Below are 12,987 nucleotides of genomic sequence, written 5' to 3'. Positions count from 1 at the left end.
TTCTTAAATCTGTATTTTGAACTGACTTTCAACCAGGTGTTTCCACTTTAATTTGATCCCAGGCATTCCTAGAGGTGATGTAAGATCCAGATCCACAAGGTAATAATGAAGTCAAGAGTTGAAAAATTATCAAGGCCTAATCTGGCAATTTAGTCCCTTGTAAATCATTGCGGTTAGTTATTGCAGGGCCATTCTTACCAACCAAGTTCTCTTGAGACTTAGCATTAACTTCGCCACCTGTTTGACTGTCAAAGAGATAAATTTCCTTGAAGGGAATCTTCCACTCCTGACTTTATTTATGGCTGGGGGGAAGAGGATGGATTGACTGGGAAACTTCAACGGCAAGGGTCTGCATGTGCTGAATCAGAGTGATGCAATTCATTTAATCTGTTTGATATTACACATAAGGTCCCAAAATGAAACATATAGGATTAAGAAATTCTTCTGGCCTGTGTGCTGGACGGAAAGCTCTAATGAAATGTAGTCATTTGCTGCTTTTGCTGCTGCTGCTTTTTTTTTTTAAACCATCAGATCCGAAAGTCAAAAGATCACATCAGAGCTATTCTGTAACCTAATACTGCATGTCTTTCAGAGCACCTGTGTGCTCAGCATCCCAATGGCTAATACCCAAAAAGTGTATCAATGAGTTTGAAAAAGCTTCTCTACTGGGAGATAAACAAAACCCCAGGATAATAAAAATAGCTCAGTGGGATGGATCCTTCAGCTAACTGCCTGGCTTACAGGAGCAAACCGTGTGAGAACTTGTAGGCTCTGAGCCGTGTTAGTGAACTGAGCAGCTTGTGTCTTGAATCAAAGATAAAGCAAAATGCTTTCACAAGCTCAAGCTTGAGACTTCTACACAAAGCATAAGCTCAAATTGCTGCTCAAGCTTTTTTTCTTTTTTTTTTTCTTTTAGGAAAGTCCTTTGAAACAACTGAAACTTGAGTGGACTGGAAGTAAAGAATAAAAAAGAGATTTTAGGTTTTAAATCTGTTATTTCCTGCACACACCAGTTGCTTCTGACCATATTTTCTTGAGTTTCTTCCATTTGAAATGATACGGCTTATAACGTGGGGTTTGTAGAGAGAGGTACTGGGTATGGACACACACATGTGCGCCACAAAACTCTCCGCCTCGCCTCCTCTCATTCAGTACCCTGAATCTGCATCCAAACCACACGGCTTATTCTGTGTAAAATCTGTCCACGTGGCAAGCAATTTTCTACTGCTTGCAGCAGTTTTGCATATATTTGTCATAAGTGGTACTATATTAAACCCAGCCAATTGATGCTGCCTCTGCCGAAAGGCAAGAAAACGGCTTCCGTGGCTTCTCTACCCCATCAGTGTTCCTGACCACACAAAGCAACTAGTGTAAAGAAACCTTTTACCTGAATTTACACAGGGTGTCTCATTTCCTAGGCTTTTTAGAGGTACTTGTTTTGTTATTCTGTACTCTTGGAGACCGCTGGCAGCAGTGGAGGAGAGGCTGTGCCTCCACTGGCACGAGGGGAGAAAGCTCCTTGTTCCTCCAGGCTGATTTACCTGCCAACGCAGTGAGAACAACCAACAAGCTGGTCTTTATCATCAGGGGTTTTTCAAGGATTTATGGGAAGGTGTGGGGTTGCGAGGGGAGGGGACATCCTTTCAGCCAAGGAGAATATCCGTATTGAGAGATGTAAACTAAGGAACAGATCGATGGAGAGGAACCCATAGAGCTCTGGAAGATGCCGTGAGCAAAGCTGGGAATAAAAATGCATCTTAAGGAACTGGACAAAGTAAGTAAGATGATATAGAGTTAAGGGAATACTCAGGATATGATTTGGAGATGTTTCTTTTCAGGGTTTGAAACCTGCATGCTCTTTGTATTCAGCTGTACCGTGGGCAATGCCAGGACTGTGGTCTTCAGCACTGGGCCATGCTCCCTGGTAGGAAATGGGGAACCAGAGCCGAAGTCCTCAAGCACTTTTGAGGGCACTAGAAATGTCTCCAAGTGGATGGAAGCCTTTCTAGGCTCCCTGGGAACACAGGGTCAATCAAGCTGTCGGGGAGGATGTACTCAGTATCCTTTCTAACGCCCACTGGCATTTGTGGAAAAGACTGACACGTTTCAGGTCCAGAACGACAGCAGTCAGCAGCCCAAAAGACCTTGGGCTGTTTAGAAACCATTCACTCAGTTAGATTCATTACATTACTTTTGATTATATTAATGTTACCCTTTTTTTGACCCAAACTTTAGCCAAATTTGTGAAGCTGCAGGTGTCGCATGGGAAACGGAAGATAAGAGTCAGCTGTCTCTCTGAGGCAATCCTGTTTACTTACAAAAAAATTCAGAAACTATGCTTTCCCTGGAGGTCTCAAGCTGCAGGTGACAGTCCTTTTGCTCCCTGTTTCACGTCACTGTCAGCCAGCGCTCTGCTCGCGATACTGCCTCTCCCCAGGCTTTTCTCAGAATCACATTTCTGGACAAATTTAGCAATGCAGGAATCGCCCAGGCAGCATGGGAAGGGGCATGACACCGCAGCCTGGTTTTGGGGAGCCTTGGTAATGCATTTTTGAAACTGGCTGGTCACTGAGTTAAAAAAGAAAATACAGAAGAAGAGACCAGAATTCAGTTGCTTTCCAGACAAGTCCTACGACATTCAGCTGTGGAGCCATGGTCCTGTCCGTGCTGCCTGGCTGGCCCGAGAGCCTTGCTTGCTCCTGGCCCAGCTTCAGCCAAGGAAGGCTCTGGGAAGCTCCGTGGTGGGGAAGGTCCTTTCTCATGCAGGGGTGGCATAGCTTTGACTACTGCTTCCTTCTTCAGTCAAAACTTTTCAGGTTTGTTTCCTAGAAGAAAGACCCACCCTTTGTCAGGGACCCAGTTTTCGTCTTTCTTTTCTTGGCTTGAACATCCGAAGCAAGCTGGGAGGGGACAAGTGCATCTTGATGCCCCAGTGATAAAGTAGCTGGGGCGAGCAGCTTGCAGATTCGATTTATTGCTTTTTGCCTAAGTCAGGTCAGCCAGACCTGTAAGCCTCTTCCTCCGTGCAACCAGAGATCTTCCAATTTCCAAATTTTGAGCAGCTCAGGCGACCAGATGTCCACAGCTCCCTGACAAATTGCTTCTGCAGCACATCAGCCCCACTCACTGCAATAAGCAGTCAGATCTGTGCATGTATAGGGTGTCCTATGTGTCCAGGTTACTCAGCTCAAGCAAATAAACTCTCTCTCATCTCTTGCCTTTAGTGCCTATGGCCGTCCTTTGCCTTCATCTGCAAACCGGGGCTACTTGTACCCTCTACTGACCTGGGCAGACTGCAGGCAAAGCGTATGGGAAACTTGCTGGTAGATGGTATATTTGTGCAAAATAATTGCGTGACCTACAGCCAATTTCCCTCCGCCATGATGTGCCAGTCTTAAGTGAGAACCGCGCTTTGATAGGAGAGCTGGGAGACAGCTCTGGCTTTTGCGGGCCAGGAGCTTAGGAGCAGGGTGGAAAAACAGGGTAAATGGGATGAGAGGCCATGATCTGATGAGAACTTTGGAGGAGTGGGCTTGGCTGGCCAAGGTGACAGGGACCTGGGAGGACAGGGAGGGCAGAGGGAGCTGATAAGGGCAAGCAGCAGAGTGAACGGGGATTGACCTAAGTGGAAGCCATCTCCCTGTACGTAAACGTAAGAGAAGTGAATGGCCTTGTGCAAGCAATTCATTCTGGCGTTTCTTAACTGTTGAGTCCTTGCATCACTTAATTACAATATTTTTCACTGTGTTGATAGGAACATATAAAATATACATATGCTTAAGATATATTAAAATGAAAAGAATACCCAGCGCTTCCAAAATAACATTGGTCTATTTAATCCTTTCCCAATCCCTTTTTCTAAGTGTTATCTTTTGAAAAACGAGCAAGAAAGGCTGTAAAAGATAAAGCTGAAAAAGGAAAAGCCAATATAATCAGGGCTGTGCAGAAATTTGGGGTTAAGTCCCACCGGCTATTTTTGAAATATAGCCCTATAGAGAGAAGAGTTTGTGTGTTCAAAGGTATGAATTAAGGCCATGTGAGTCCTAACTCTGAATTTCCTGGCTCGTGTCAGTCTAAGCTATTATAAAAATGTGTGTATAGGGGTACTTATAATTCATGCCTTTCAGCTATCTGGGATACACTTTTGTGTTGTTTGTGTATGAAATTTAACAAAGAGCTTGGAAGAACAAAGCCTGAAGAAGTAAATCTTCAATTATAATTTGAATACACACTCTTAATTATGAGAAAACAACCAAATCAGCCATTAATTTTCCAAACATGTGAGTTTAAGATGATTTACTGGCAATTTGGTGTGCGCACACGTACACACACACAGTTGCTTGCATCCAGCTTTACAAGAAATCTCGGAAAATATCCCAGTCTGCTTTACAGAATTACAGTAAGAAGAATGTGACACCCTTTGCCATTATGTTTGCTGCCAGTGATTCAGGCGGGGGTGGTGGGGGAAGGGGAAAGCTTTTGGCACAACAGCTCAAGGTCCCCCTACACTTGAACTTTGAATAAGCGGTGACTGTATCTTCAGGAGAACTGTGGGTGTTAGAGCAGGACAGTGAGATAGAGTGAGAGTAAAAATACCTCAGCAGGGGTTTTCCTTCTGCTTTATGGAAAATGATGCAAAACCATTCGTGAGTTCCTTGTAATGGGAGTGAAAAGGGACACAGGATTTATTTTTTTTTCGATTAAGGCAGACGGTGGTTTTGCGAGGTCATCATTCTTAGTCACAGCTATCATGGCAGCTGAGCGGCTTTTCTGTCTTCACCTGGCTGCATTGCTCATCCAGTGCCCTGGGACACTCTCCTCCCGACCAGGTTTGAGAGGGCTGTTTGGATAAGAGGAGCTTTTAAAAACAAATTGTACTTCCTGGTGACTAATCCCTTTCTGATTTCTTTTTGGTGATGCAGAGCCATCTCTGTCTGAAAGTGTGGCTGATACTGCATCTCTTGATCGCTCCAGGGACTTGCCCATTCAGCTTTGCCCTGGAGGAACAGCTCAAGAAATGTCTGAGAGGGCTGGAGCCTTTCCCACCATCTCGCACGTGTGGGACTATGGGCAAGTGAGGGTTAAAGGGTGACGTGATCCTGGTGCAATTCCAGGATCCCAACCCTTGCCATATCCCAGGGCTGGGAGACTGAGCCCAGCCCTCCTGGGGTTTCGCTGGGGGCAGACCCCCCTGCTCAGTCGGCCCATCCCCACAGTCGGGGGACTTCGCAGGAGCTGGGCTCCTTAGTGGTGTTTTCTCCCAGCCAAGCCCCCGGGAGGGGGTGGTGAGCAGCTGAACCCTGTCTTGCGTTGGCACCACGCTTGCCTCCACCTGTGCTTAGGGCACTGAGAAGACCCCGTTATCACAGTCCCCCAAATGTTTAAAATGAGGGATGAGGAACCCCAGCGCGAAAGGACATTCATATCTCAAAAATCAGAGAAAAAGCTGCATTGCAGACAACAGCCTGTGAGAAAGGCATGTTGCCCACTGAAAAACCATAAATGCATTTACCTGTGTGCACACAGATACACCCTATGTACACAACCAGCACCCACTGGGCTCTCCCTCTTCCTGCCTGAACTTAACTAAAAATACAAACTTATTTTCCTCATAGATTTTGATAAAAATGTGGGCACTTCAAGTCTATCATCTATCTCACGTATTATGATTAAAACCCGTGTTAAACCAACTCATATAACCAGCTTAAGTCTTTCCTCTCACTTCAATGGTCATTGGATCAGACCTGCAGCTAGTATCTAAGAGCTTCCTGACTGCTTATAATTAAACTGTATCCCTGAAAATATCACTAAATCCTATCAAATTCTTCTCATATTTCCTTCCAAAGCAATTCTATCCTTATGAGTTGAGAATTACGTACTATACCTCGTGGCAGGTTTTTAAATAACATACCAGAACTGTGTTTGCCACTTGCTAGCCCTAGTAAATTTGATATTTACACTGTCATCAGCTAAAGTGTGTTGGGCTCCTGTTGTGTGACTTTGGGGATTTGCTGGGGTTTCTATAAAACACAGGCCAGCTGCAACAGTGAAGGCAGTTCAGTTTAATAAGCTAATAAATACATTTAATGACTCTCATTATGTCTCACAGTGATATCTGGTATTAAAGTGCAAGTGTTAGCCTGAGTAGAATGTAAAATAGAAAGTCCCCTGCTGAAATGGTGTAGTCTCTGTGTGTGTGTGTGTGTGTGTGTGTGCACGTACATAAACACACACACATATGCATATAAACCCTTTGGAAGGTTCATACAGGAGAATGCTATGGCATTTATTTTTCATTAATTCTTGAGAGTTTTCAGCTGTCTTTGCAGCTCAGAAAGAGGAAATAATTTTAAGTTGCAAGAGAGTAGGGTAGATGAGAGTCGTGGGATAGATCTGCCCCAATACGAAGGTAAATGGCTGCTCGCTGGCTAGCAAACACACTGCACCCATGGCTGTGCCACTGGTGGGTAGCCAAAATAATTCCCAACGGAGCTCCTTGTGCTTTCTAATGGATTGGAGAAGGGGGGTCTGAAACCCCCACGATTTTGAACTGCAGTGGTAAAACTGGTCCCCAAGTTTTGTGTGTTGAGTGTGTGCACCAAGAGGCTCCCGTCAGGGCTGACAGGTGGGAAAACAAATCAGTCAGTTACCTGCATTAACACAACTTGGAAACAACGCAGGCAGTGGAGTCCCTGTACTCCTGTGGAGCTGTGGCCTTTCTGGGTGCTCTCCTGAGAGGACACCATAGATAATCCTCTGGGCCAAGGTCCTGGAGTGATTCTCCAGCCACCTGTGAGACTCTTGTTCTTCGATACGAGGGAGGGGGCCACGCTAAGGAGGTTCATGTATCAGCTTGCTTAGCTAAACATGTATTTGCAGCAGAAAAAGCCGAGCGGGAGCCATGATCGTGAGGAAAGGCAAAAGCTTGTGCATGCCTGCACATCATACAGTGAACACCACGCAAGTCACAGCACACCAGTAGGTACCCAAGCCAGCTGAAATGAACTACCTCTGGGACTGGAACTGGCCCAGAGGAGACAGCACAGCTCAGGGTGGACACCATTATCCCCAAGGGATGTCTCCACCGCTCAGACTGCTTCGGGCTCTGGCCTGGCTCAGGCACAGCACCAGGACTCCTGTTGGGAGGGTGGAGAGATTTGACATTTCAGGTTAGGCGGAGACTATAGGAGGTTTTTAAAAATTCCCTCCCTGATCAGGTTTGTGAGTTTGGATGGGCAAAATAAAAGGGAGATGCTGTATGGAAAAAAAATGTGAAGTAATTAAGTAAAAAACCCACAATTTTGTGTTTAAAAATAAATCTTCTGGTAAACTATTCAGCATGTAGTTGCTGAATCAAAACATGCCAATCACTAGATCATCTGGGCCCAAATGTCAGTATGTGCTCTAGGCATAGACGTATCTTTTTTATGCACAACATAGATAAACTCATGAATTAAGTGGCTAGTATGAATTTGAGCGCTACAGAAAGCAGAGGAGAGAGGCGTGAGTGTTCCTATTGTCACCAGAAAAGCGAGATTATCCTAGAATTCCAAATATGTCCAATCTTTGTTTTTAGTTAATATGTTAATCTGCTTAACAAAATCTCCCTCTCTTGCAATGCCCCTCTGCTTTCCTGCTTGCGGGAAAGAAAATGATCTTGATTATAAAAGAATCCTCTCAGGCTTTGCTTTTGGTCATTTTACCATAAACACAGAAACTTTTCTGTGCTGGCCAGGCAACGCACTAACACCGTGACTTTCTAAGCCAGTCAACGCTTCTGCTGCCTGCACACTGTCAGCAGATCGGAGGGAGCACCGTGTGCTCAGAGGCTTCGGAAGTGCTGGGGTGAGCTCTGCTCTCCATGCAAGGTCAGTCTTTTCCCCCCATAGGGACCCCAGCTAACTTGCTAGCCCCAGCCAAGCCCTTTTTTTGGAGACAGTGTGCAGCTAATCATGATTCCAGTTAGCTCAGCTGCTGTGAAGATGGGTGCTCATAACAGATACGCTGTGGGGTTCTCTGATTCTGGCAAGTGCAACAAGCCACATTTTTGCTCTGATCAACTACTCTCATCAGGAACAAACCGAGGAATGGTAGCTTTTGGAGAGAGATTTTGTAGTAGCTCAGGGAGATGTGGGACAGGCTGTAGAGCACTGGACCACACGGTTTCAGAGACAAAGGAAATATTTGGACAACAGGCTGCAAGCGGGGAGAGCCAGAGACGAGGCTGGGACCTGTAAAACAAGCTGGTCACCCAGGGCCAGAAAGATTGTACTCCTCGGAGTTCAATAACACTGTTAGTCACCATGAAAATATTGGAAAATGTAAACTATGGGTGAACTTCTCATGGACTAGAAAACTAAGCTGACTCCCAGAGCATCCCCTCTGAACTGGAGATGGGAACAGTATGCAACCGCAGGCTCTGAAGTCAGCGACCCACGTTCAGTGACATGGCCTGAGCTCCTGTGTCCCCAGGCAGAGGCCGGGGTTAGAGTTAACTGTCTCTAACCAGCATTGCCGTGTTTTCCTTCATCTCACCATAAAAGCCAGTGTGGCCATGCGCTGTGACTTGTCCTGGGAGATCCCATACTATATTTCCTAGAAGCCCTTGAGGCAGAGAGAAGCTGTGAGAAGCACAAGCTTTGGAGGATCACAACCTCAGAAGGCAACAAAGGAAGAGACCAGTCCATTATAATAATAGTTTAAATCTCAGGGGGGGTTCTGAAGCGTGATTTTGTGAGCCTCAGAACAGCAGTAGGCTCACCGGCCCTGTTACTTGTTGCCACGGTGGACCTTTCTGTAGGTGGACATGGATATTTACAAACAGCTTATTTTCTCATTTCCAAATACCATGTGTATGCCCCCATGGTACGGCGATAGCATTTGAGGGGGCTGGTGCTGAGGCAGTCTGGCCACTCTTTGGCAGTATCGGGTGGCTGGTTACATGCTAAGAGACAAACTTTGTACGCAGGGGCAGCCAGGGAGCAACAACCCCCATGTTAGATTTTTCCACTCACCTATTACCAGGTAATATTCCAAAATCTTGCAGACTGCACAATGGCACTGACAATTCACCACCTCCTCGGAGAGTTCCATGCTGAGCTGTGGTATAAACTCGTCCCCAGTGTTATGATCCCTGCAATACCACTGTGATTCATGCAATAGCTGTTGTGTTCCTTAAACACCCCGGCTGCTGCAGCACGTGACTCTGTTACTCTTGCTATTTGGTTTTGTTGCCTTTTTTTTTTTTAAGGGTGAGTTTCCCTTCCTAATGGACCATTGTAAGATAAGGCTGGGTGTGGAAGAGGACTGAAATGTGACCTGGTGGTGTTAGCATCAGCAGAGCTGCCAGCTCACTGCCTTCTACAGTGGGTGTTTCAGATTATTTAAGGACTTCCCAAACCAGCATAGCCAGACCGCTAATCACAGGAGAGCCTGTAATGGCCTTTGAGCCTAGTATGGCCCCAGGGGCCACATACTGGCAAAAAGGTAAAAGCTCGTCATCTCTGTTGGACGCGACAGGATCAATGCAGAGAACTTCCTTTGTGTGCCACAAGAGGTTCACTTGCATCTTCCCAAACAGAAATGTGTTCCCAGTGAGTCCTGGGGGAACGCGACTTACTTCCAAAGGAGAGGGCTGCATTTAAAGAGATCTGGAAGACACCGCACCCCACAACGGCACGGCAAAGCCGCTGTGCCCGTTACAGCCTGAGGAAGAAGCAGACACCGTCTGAACTCATCCGGGCTGGTGTGGTCTGCCAGTGCCCTTTAGTAGGAAAACCACAAACCGTCCTCTTATTCCACAGAAACTTTGAGGGCCTTCTACTGTTCTGTGGGTTCATGGTAAAGTGTAGTACCTTTTTTTCTAATAAATTTTCTTGTTTCAGATTGTGATGATCACAGTCCAGAAGTTTGAACCTCTGCCTGGCTCCTGCAGTCCCCACTAGGTTTATTTTGGCGATAGGTGCTCATTTGCTTTGACAAAAACAGATGACTCTTGCTGTGGCACTTCCTAGAGTTTTGAAACTGAAAGGTGCTTTTCCGGGCACTTCGCAAGACCAAAGTCCTGCACCTGCCAAGGGAACTAGAAGGGAGTTGAGCAGGCAGCTGGCAGGGCAGGCAGGCAGAAATGGAGTCAGGACTGCTACATTTCCATTTAGCATTTCAATATTTTCAATAGAAATCAGTTTCAGTATATTCGTGTTTTCAGCAGAAAGAAAAAAACCATTTATCTAGAAAACCTTTAACTAGCTGTGGTGGCAGGGATGGTGCCACGCTCTGGGCCATAGGAACCATAGGAAATATTTCCCTTGCCCTGAATCAGCTCTGAAAGAAGCATCAGGAGGAGGACACGCGGTTCCTTATACAGTCACTAAATTGCCTCTTGCGGACTTACTACGCGTTGCACCACTGGCAGTGGTTTGGCCTAAACAATCTAATCTTTAAAATGAGGTGTCTGGTATTTCTGGTGACTAAGAGCCAAAGAAGAAAAGAGCTTTTCATTACCACTGCTCACAATGCCTTCCCCAATTTTATTCATCTTGATAACCTCAGCCATTCTCTGCTCCCAGGCGAAAAAGAGTTGGGCGAGTCTAGTCAAAACCACACTCTTTCCACCCAGACAAAGAGCTGCACCACATCGTTATGGTGACGAGAATATTCAGGCTAGGGATACATGAAGGGCCGGGAGCCCATTCTTTCACATGAAATGAAGAGAGGTATTTCATTTCTTTGTATTCCTTTGAAGATGCCCACTCAGATGACACAGACACAAACCAGACTCAGCCTACACAACCCTGACTGACAAGCCCTCATGCGGGATAGGTAGTGAAACCTTCCTGCTCAGTGAAACGCAGATTATTTAAGAAGCATCTCCGGAAAGAAAATTGAACGCTGTACCAGGCAGGAAAATCAAGATGTATGATTTATTGGTGTCTGGCCTGCCTCTCCAGTGCTCTTACCCCACCTTAATTCTTCCTTGTATGTTTTCTGGTTTAGGCTTGTAAGCCCAAGGTGTTGCGGGAGAAGGCGGCTGACTGAACGTTCATTTCCTGCAAGGGTTTCCTGTATGATGTAAGAACGAGAGTGGGAGCAGCAAACAGCTCCTCAAACATTAACTGTGTCAGGACGTTTGAGATTGTGTGAAGCAAATGGTACTCAGAGGCTCGAAGGAAAGTTTTTTTCATCGGTGAGTTTAATCGTTATGGGATTTTTTTTTTTAAGTTTTCCTTCTCCCCAGCTCTTGTAGGAATTTGAAGGTTAAGAAGGGGCCCAACCAGCTAAAAGGAAATGTCCCCTCTCTTCAAGTTTATTATTGAAAGTGGCCAGATGTCATTGTTTGTGACCAGAAAAGGGAAGTTATATTACAGAATGTGACACTTCAAACCCCATGGTGAAAAGAAAAGTGAAAATGGGAAAGAATTCAGCTGCACTCATTTACATTTGTGATCCGCAGCCTGGGGCCCTTTGACATGGAGATAAGAACTGAATTATATCACATTTAGGTACATTGTGCATGTTGCTTGTCCTGTATGTTCAATCGGGTGTTGATCAGATGAATCCAAAGCCAGCTGGGATGGTGGGTTGTGGAGAGCTAGTAGAGGAAATGCTCTACATGAACTGGTTTGAAATAATCTAATGTTAATGTTTTTTCCTTTCCCAGACCCAGCTGGAGTGCCCTCTTGTACTTGCAGTCAGAGCTGTGAATCAGTGCCTTGTATGGGATATGAGATCTCCTAAGAAAGGCAATATGAAGTTCTTCAGCAATGAACTAATTATTCTGGTACTTGATTCTGAGCGATAATCGGAGTGGGGGAGGTAGAAACACCATAGCTTGTAGATATCCTACTAACTTCAACAAAGAAGAAGCTCCAGGCAAAACTTCTGCTACCATTCATGGATTCATATGAGCATTGAGGACCTTCTGCCGTTGCCAAAGAATGAGATGGCTTATACTACCCTGTAGTGCTTACACCAGCAAGGCTTCAACATGCCCACTTGAAATCACTTAAGCTGTTTTTCTTTTTCAAGGCACGTGAAAGAGATAAATCCACCAGTGAACTCACAGGTTACAGCAGAAATTATATAGGCAGCATGACATCAGACCGATGCTCCCTAGACCAAACCTGTTGTTATGAACTTCTCTGGTGAAAAAACGCCCTGGAATAAAAGACACATTCATGCTACAAGTATGATTCACCCTACCTTCTCCATAAGACTGCCAACAGCCAGTCACAATTTCTATGCCATGAATAGCCAAAGAGTATGAACAAGAGGCGAGACCAGCAACTCCTGTCCCATAGGCTTCCAAACATGAACAGAATGTCACGACTTCCAGCCATATCACCAAGTGTTGGATGTGGCCTGAAAAACAAACAGAAATCTCTGTGCTGTCACTCAAATTCTCTGCAAATTCTTTCTCACATATGGTCACTTTCTGTGCATGTGCATGAGACCAGGTGCTACTAGCACAAATGCCCACAGAAGTGCTGTCCAGAAGTATTTTTTTACCAGCCAGGAATTACTGCCCTTGAGTAATTACCTCTTAAATCTAGTTCTTAGAGTTCTTAGACTGGAAGGGGGTAAAAAGTGCTTGAGTTTCTTTGAGTAATATAATGGAAAGAATAAAATGAGATCTATTCTGGACATGCTGCCTATTCCTGTGTTAGTAAATTAAATAGTACCAAAGAACGTCCCCAGGCACCAAACATGTTTATGTTGTTAAATTGTTGGAGTCCCTGGCACGGTTCTGGTTAATGCCAAGTAACATTATCCTAAAATCTTCCCAGCGTGTGTCAGGAGACGGCACAGGCCATGGGCCAGATCCATTAGGTAGAGCGAATGTGCCTATCCCATACTTCAGTGGGCAACAAAGTTCAGGAGTATGCATGTACCTAGAACATGCCTCTGGGTCTCGGGGTTGGCAGTTTGAGGTACTAGTATAGATGTAGCTACTGGTGACAGAAAAAGTGAAATGGTTTTTGCTAATTC

Source organism: Calonectris borealis, chromosome 2 (genome assembly GCF_964195595.1).
Source record: "Calonectris borealis chromosome 2, bCalBor7.hap1.2, whole genome shotgun sequence".
NCBI lineage: Eukaryota > Metazoa > Chordata > Aves > Procellariiformes > Procellariidae > Calonectris > Calonectris borealis.
Note: the sequence above shows the minus strand (reverse complement) of the source record.